This window comes from Schistocerca americana, chromosome 10, assembly GCF_021461395.2.
Source record: "Schistocerca americana isolate TAMUIC-IGC-003095 chromosome 10, iqSchAmer2.1, whole genome shotgun sequence".
In the NCBI taxonomy this organism is placed as follows: Eukaryota; Metazoa; Arthropoda; class Insecta; order Orthoptera; family Acrididae; genus Schistocerca; species Schistocerca americana.
In genome coordinates this window covers 137,048,310-137,056,088 of record NC_060128.1, presented here as the reverse complement: position 1 = coordinate 137,056,088, position 7,779 = coordinate 137,048,310, and the positions used below count along the sequence as shown (strand labels likewise).

The window sequence follows — 7,779 nt, the reverse complement described above, 5'->3', positions numbered from 1 at the left end:
CATTTTTGTTGAAAGTTTTGAACAATACCTGCAATTTGTTATTTGCTGTACTGTACGCTGACAGAACAGACGGAATAGAATGGGATAAAGTGGAAGAACACAGACTTAACACATTGTGATAAAAGTGAACGTGTTTCATCTGAGGGTTGTCGCATTGCTCTGTGTTGTGTGCTGTACGTTATCGTTATCGGATATTACTCGTTTCTTCACTGTCGCGAAGGTGTTTTTACAGAAAGTGTAAGTAGGCTGTTTAGGTTTTCTTATTGGTAACGCCACGTAGCGCTCTGTATGAAAATCACTGGCTGTGCTGTGTGCAGTCTGTGGCTAGTTTGCATTGTTGTCTGCCATTGTAGTGTTGGACTGTTGGCTGTTAACAGCGCGTAGCGTTGCGCAGTTGGAGGTGAGCCGCCAGCAGTGGTGGATGTGGGGAGAGAGATGGCGAGATTTTGAGAGCGGACGATCTGGACGTGTGTCCACCAGAAAGAGTAAATTTGTAATATTGGATATCATGGACTGATATATATATATCACTTTTGAACACTATTAAGGTAAATACATTGTTTGTTCTCTACCAAAATCTTTCATTTGCTAACTATGCCTATCAGTAGTTAGTGCCTTCAGCAGTTAGAATCTTTTATTTAGCTGGCAGTATTGGCGCTCGCTGTATTGCAGTAGTTCGAGTAACTAAGATTTTTGTGAGGTAAGTGATTCATGACAGGTATAGGTCATTGTTAGTCAGGGCCATTCTTTTGTAGGTATTATTGAAAGTCAGATTGCGTTGCGCTAAAAATATTGTGTGCCAGTTTAGTGTTGATCAGAATAAGTAAAGAGAGTAATGTCTGAGTACGTTCAGTTTTGCTCAGCTGTTTGAAAATCAAATAATGTAAGAGGTTTATCAGCACAGTAATTCATTAATTTTTCTAAGGGGACGTTTCAGAAGAAGTGTGACTGAGGTAAGAAACCTAATAAATCATAATTAAATTATTACTCTGTAAGGAGCAGGCAACGCCCTTGCCGCAGTGGATACACCGGTTCCCGTCAGATCACCGAAGTTAAGCTCTGTCGGGCATGGCCAGCAGTTGTATGGGTGACCATCCGGCCGCCATGCGCTGTTGCCATTTTTCGGGGTGCACTCAGCCCCGTGATGCCAATTGAGGAGCTACTCGACTGATTAGTAGCAGCTCCAGTCAAAGAAAATCACCATAGCGACTGGGAGAGCGGTGTGCTGACCACACGCCCCTCCTATCCTCATCCCCACTGAGGATGACACGGCGGTCGGATGGTCCCGATGGGCCACTTCTGGCCTGAAGACGGAGTGCTGTAATGAGCAGCTAGAGACCGCGTGTCTCTTGTACCAAAACAATCAGAAGGTATCCCTGTAGAACTTCTGAAACGCTGTCGATGGAGATTTGGTGCACCCTGTAACCTACAAAGAATGTCCGGGCAGCCACCCAGCTTCCTGTTTCGGAGAATGAACTACCCAGTGGACTGATTTGGATACGGTGTGGACACGAAACTGTGGTCTGAGGCCAAGAAACAATGGCATCCACAACTTGCCGTCGTCTCCTCAAAAATAAAGACAAAGGTGGCATTGTATATAGCCAGTCGTTGCAATGTATTCACCATGAGCGGACGTGATTGCAGTTGTGCCAGGGTAGGGTTATTGCTGTTACCACTAACAGTGGTGGACCATGCAAAATTTTACCAGCATGCTATAATACCACAGAAATAATTCCGTCCGAACAGGCCTTGGAAGGATATGGAGGGGCGTGTAGTCAGCACACGACTCTCCCGGCCGCAACCTCAGAAATAAACAGAGCACAAATTCACAAAAATATGTTAAAATAAAAACTAGTACTCACTCAATGATGAAACTGCTGCAGAATTTATCTCTAATTTTGGAGTCGAAACCCTTATTGTTAGTTCCAAAATTCTTCTCAATTCTTGTGCCTAACCACACCTTCAGAATTCAGGTCATATTCGGATAATACGGCCAAATATCTGCGAGAAGGAAGAATATAAATGTCATTGATGATGCCAGAATCTCATACAAAGAAGAAGGAAAAAAATTTAGCATACGGCAGGACGTGAAACTACTACTTTTGCTTCCATAACTAGACGGCTCTAGCCACATCAGCTCATTGGAAACATGAAACATTTAACAACATTATTATTTATTTTAGCGTCTCTTGAAAACATTTACTACCAATGCATTATTAACTGACGTTTAATAATAAGAAATTGTACCATGGTTGATGTGTTTGTGATAAATGTTCAATGCACGATTACCAACCTACATATGGGTGAAACATAGTGCTTTTCGATTGGCCTTTCAGTTCTTACTTGTTATTCGTCGCTTAGTTAGAGCTGAGATGCTATGATAGTGATAGTGGAAGACTGTGTTATTTCTGTTCGTGGCTGTACTGATGTGGTGCTGCAAGGACTTTAGCACATCAGTGCCGGCAGGGGTGACATCACGTCAGACCATGCACAATCAAACACAGACACCTGGATTGTAGTGCGGCTGAAATCAATTCAGCACTTGTCATGGTTTCTAGTTATTGTGGAGAGAACACAAAAAAGTATTATTTTGTATTCCAATATGCATTCCAAAAGAAATGGCATAATTTTAGTATGATTTTCGGCTCGGTTTCGAAGAGAGATGGCATAATTTTAGTGAGACATTTACAGGATGCCGTAGCGCATTAGCACATGATCACCGGCCACCACTGAACAATAACATTTCCGAAGACTGATATGAAGTTTAATACGTTATTATCAAAATATATTCTGTTTTCTTCCAAGTAGTCCACTTCCATTACAAAAGGAGCTGTCATGAAAGTGAGATTACTAGTTATTTTATAGCAGCAGAACGTGTTTTACTGCAGTCAGATGCCAAATGTAGTGACCAGTCAGAACTTCTATATCAGTGTAACTAACCTGTTTCTACGGGTTATTACGTTAAGATTAGGGTCGCCACCGACTAACCATACAACTAATCAAAGGTTTGGCCGAGTCGGAGAATGAATTAATTTGATCACAGATCAAAAACTCATGGAAAAGCATACGTCGTGATTTCGCTCATAGGGGATGCGATGTAATTAATAGTAATGCCCGTGCACTGTTCACGAGAACCAAACATTTAAAATAAAATAGAAAATGCATGAACACTGCATAAGATCAGCTCCCAGCAACACACCTGAAAATAAGACTTACTCTAGAGCATTTGTTTTGAAATACAAGGGGAAACTAATCGCTGGACCTGCGCATAAGGAAACGCGTTGGATGTGCTAACGGGAAAGCTACGATGTGAGTGGCTTAGGTGCAAAAACGTAACCTCGGAACACAAGAGAAAATTGTAGATAAAATCATTTATTCCTAAGATAAGGATGTGAGGCATGTACGCAATTTCTGATAACATTAATTCCTAAAACATTAAAGCCTCGATACATTCACCGTTATAATATACACCTAAAATCATTGGTATGAATCATTCATACAACTGCTGTTCCCTGATAACTGATCGCAATAACTCTTGAACACGTTTCGCAGTACACCCGCGTGCCCACGTGGTTTGTGGAGACGCAATTTCTAGGTATCGTGGCCAAGTTGCAACAATATCAGATCACACAATCATGAACAGTTAACATTCTTTAAAACAAACATGAGATCGGACAGTTAGTAAAGACGGTAGCCCAGCAAACTCTAATGTTCAACTACGTGGTCGGCTCCCCACGGACGAAAGATACACTCCTGGAAACTGAAATAAGAACACCGTGAATTCATTGTCCCAGGAAGGGGAAACTTTATTGACACATTCCTGGGGTCAGATACATCACATGATCACACTGACAGAACCACAGGCACATAGACACAGGCAACAGAGCATGCACAATGTCGGCACTAGTACAGTGTATATCCACCTTTCGCAGCAATGCAGGCTGCTATTCTCCCATGGAGACGATCGTAGAGATGCTGGATGTAGTCCTGTGGAACGGCTTGCCATGCCATTTCCACCTGGCGCCTCAGTTGGACCAGCGTTCGTGCTGGACGTGCAGACCGCGTGAGACGACGCTTCATCCAGTCCCAAACATGCTCAATGGGGGACAGATCCGGAGATCTTGCTGGCCAGGGTAGTTGACTTACACCTTCTAGAGCACGTTGGGTGGCACGGGATACATGCGGACGTGCATTGTCCTGTTGGAACAGCAAGTTCCCTTGCCGGTCTAGGAATGGAACAACGATGGGTTCGATGACGGTTTGGATGTACCGTGCACTATTCAGTGTCCCCTCGACGATCACCAGTGGTGTACGGCCAGTGTAGGAGATCGCTCCCCACACCATGATGCCGGGTGTTGGCCCTGTGTGCCTCGGTCGTATGCAGTCCTGATTGTGGCGCTCACCTGCACGGCGCCAAACACGCATACGACCACCATTGGCACCAAGGCAGAAGCGACTCTCATCGCTGAAGACGACACGTCTCCATTCGTCCCTCCATTCACGCCTGTCGCGACACCACTGGAGGCGGGCTGCACGATGTTGGGGCGTGAGCGGAAGACGGCCTAACGGTGTGCGGGACCGTAGCCCAGCTTCATGGAGACGGTTGCGAATGGTCCTCGCCAATACCCCAGGAGCAACAGTGTCCCTAATTTGCTGGGAAGTGGCGGTGCGGTCCCCTACGGCACTGCGTAGGATCCTACGGTCTTGGCGTGCATCCGTGCGTCGCTGCGGTCCGGTCCCAGGTCGACGGGCACGCGCACCTTCCGCCGACCTCTGGCGACAACATCGATGCACTGTGGAGACCTCACGCCCCACGTGTTGAGCAATTCGGCGGTACGTCCACCCGGCCTCCCGCATGCCCACTATACGCCCTCGCTCAAAGTCCGTCAACTGCACATACGGTTCACGTCCACGCTGTCGCGGCATGCTACCAGTGTTAAAGACTGTGATGGAGCTCCGTATGCCACGGCAAACTGGCTGACACTGACGGCGGCGGTGCACAAATGCTGCGCAGCTAGCGCCATTCGACGGCCAACACCGCGGTTCCTGGTGTGTCCGCTGTGCCGTGCGTGTGATCATTGCTTGTACAGCCCTCTCGCAGTGTCCGGAGCATGCAACTAAACTCGGGCTCGTTTACTACCTATTTTTTCACGTGGCTCATCTGTAAAGGGGGTTGGTAGTAAACGGTTGCATTTGCGCCCCTATTATTGAGTCTGATATTGGCTGGCTTTTGAAGAGCAGTGAATTGAACTATACACATTCAGATTGAAACTTATTTATTCAAAAGAAACACTTTAACGTTGTGGCCATGCATTTTTTAAGTTCACAAATAATAATCGGTGCAATTCGTACACTGTTTGTCTCACACCCACACACTTTCACTTTGTTCCTTCGCATACCCTGGCGTCCATGCTTGCACTCGCGGCACTTTTCCGCTCCCAACTCGCCACCACAACGGCCAACCACCAAAGACCTCGATTTTCCCGCTCACATCCACAGTCCTGAGTCGGGTCACATGACACCACAGTAGTCAAAATAATTGCTAAACATGGCCACAATTCGTTTACAGTATTTTATAATATTTAAATACTTAAATCTAAATACATTATATAATTTTACAAATTATCACCACACTTATATAATTCGTTGCAATTAAAAGAAAACCAAAACACTATTCAACGGAACTACAACGTCCATCAAAACACAAAACAAGTATTTTCTGGTCTATTTTGCCCAGCATATTATCTCTGCTGCTGTGCTTTAAATTTTAAATTACTTGAAAGAGTTCCATATTATCCCCTGTTACCTTACATACCCCCACTTCATGGAGACATTACCTTAGTAACGGCAACATGAAGTAGCACCAAATGGAGTGAACCCATATTACTTTACATATTAAACATTTTAATTATAACTATAATGGCACCAAAACATGTAGAACAGTGTTATAGCAGTGAGTTAATCAGTGTAAGTACTGTCATCAGAAAACATACATACATAATCCAACAATGTATCCAACTCAAATATACAATTGGATAGTCTCCTATTGAGTCTGATTGGGCAGGCAAAATAAATGCCCATGTTAGTCTATATGTAGGTTGCACACTCACAGCACATTAACACTTCCATTTTTTACACAGTTGTTGCTGTAAGTTGCACAAAGTTGTTGTAACCAGATCCTTTTGTTCACAGGTTTATGCATTGGAATACAGTCTTTCCAAACTTGCCAGCCAACAGCACTGTGCTTCCTCTCATTAGCCAAGCCATCCTATCAAAATTTAATCAAATCCTCTTAAATCTTGGCTAGACATGCAGACCCACATTTCCCAGGAATCAGGCTATCCAAATCCTCCCTGGAACATCCTGTTTTCACTGATCAGTTCTTATTGAGGTTTGTACAAATGACAAACATGCACATAAATCAAACACAAACATGGCATAGTTAAATATATTCTATTTCACCCTTCAAATATTCCCAGATCAGGACCTCCGACACTTCTACCCCCACGCACCAGTATCAACTCCAGGTGCCACAGATACATTAGGAATTTTAATCAAATCTCTTTTTTAACTCGACAAAAGTGTACATAGGAATCTCACTTCCTTAACCTTTATTCTTTTACCACATATTTTTTCAACTCCGTTACATTTCTCAGTCCAAATGGCTTTTTGGACACTGGATATACCAACCTATATGCATTAGGGTGTGGACAACCCGTTATCTCAAAGGGTCCATGGTATAATTCAAATAACTTTTTGATTTCGCCATCAATGTCACTGGATTTTTTCTTGTTCCTCACCAGCACCTTATCTCCCTCCTTGAACTTTGTTGTCTTATACCTTTCTCCATGCCTCCTCTGTCTCTCATGTCCTTTCTTTAACATTTGCTCTCTGGCCACCTGCATCTTCTCTTGACTTGTCAAGTCTTGAGATGGAGGAAAATCTATGTGTTCTGCTATTAGATTGTCAGGCTTGATATCTTTCATGAGCTCATAGGGTGAGAATCCTGTTGCACAACTCTTCACTGTGTTCATAAGATCCTCAAATACAGTTATATATTCTGCCCAAGTACTATGCTTTTTACTGCAATATGTCCTACATAGCCTACCCAGCTCCCTCATATACCTCTCAGCAGGGTTTCCCGCAGGGTGATACACTGAAATCCTTCTATGCTTCATCCCAGATCTTTGCATAAACTTCCCCCACACACTAGATACAAATTGTGCTCCATTATTAGACAGAACATTCTCTGGTTTTATAACATTCACAAAGTAATCTTTCTCTAGCTTGTTAATTATATTCTGGCTAGTGGCCTTTTTCAGTGGATACAGCCTTACAAACTTTGAGAATACATCAACAGCTAAAAGAACATACTTTACACCCCCTCGACCTGTTGGCAGCCTCCCAAATAAATCAATAGCCAGCAGTTCACCATTTCTTTTAGGAACAATATTCTGCATCTCTCCTTGTACTGCAATAGTATTATACTTCACTTTTTGACATTTGTCACAAGAAGCCAACTGTGTCTTTACTCTCCTGGCCATGTTGTTAAAACTAACATAGTCCTGCAGTATTTCCAAACATTTTTGAGCCCCATAATGCCCATGGCTAAGGTGGATGTAATTTATTAATTTTTCCACATGCTCATCTGGAAAACATACCTTCCACTCCTCTTTGTCCAAATTTCTTCGTCTAAATAAAATACCTTTATAAATTCTATAATATTTAGCTATTTTTTCATGTTCTTTACTTCCAAAGTTTGTTTTGATAAACTTCAAG

At 43.3% G+C, this 7,779-nt stretch overlaps 1 pseudogene; it reads left to right on the top strand.

The window, feature by feature from the left end:
• The first annotated feature begins 1,001 nt into the window (after positions 1-1,001).
• On the top strand, positions 1,002-1,118 carry LOC124552777 (annotated as a pseudogene).
• Positions 1,119-7,779: the final 6,661 nt, after the last annotated feature.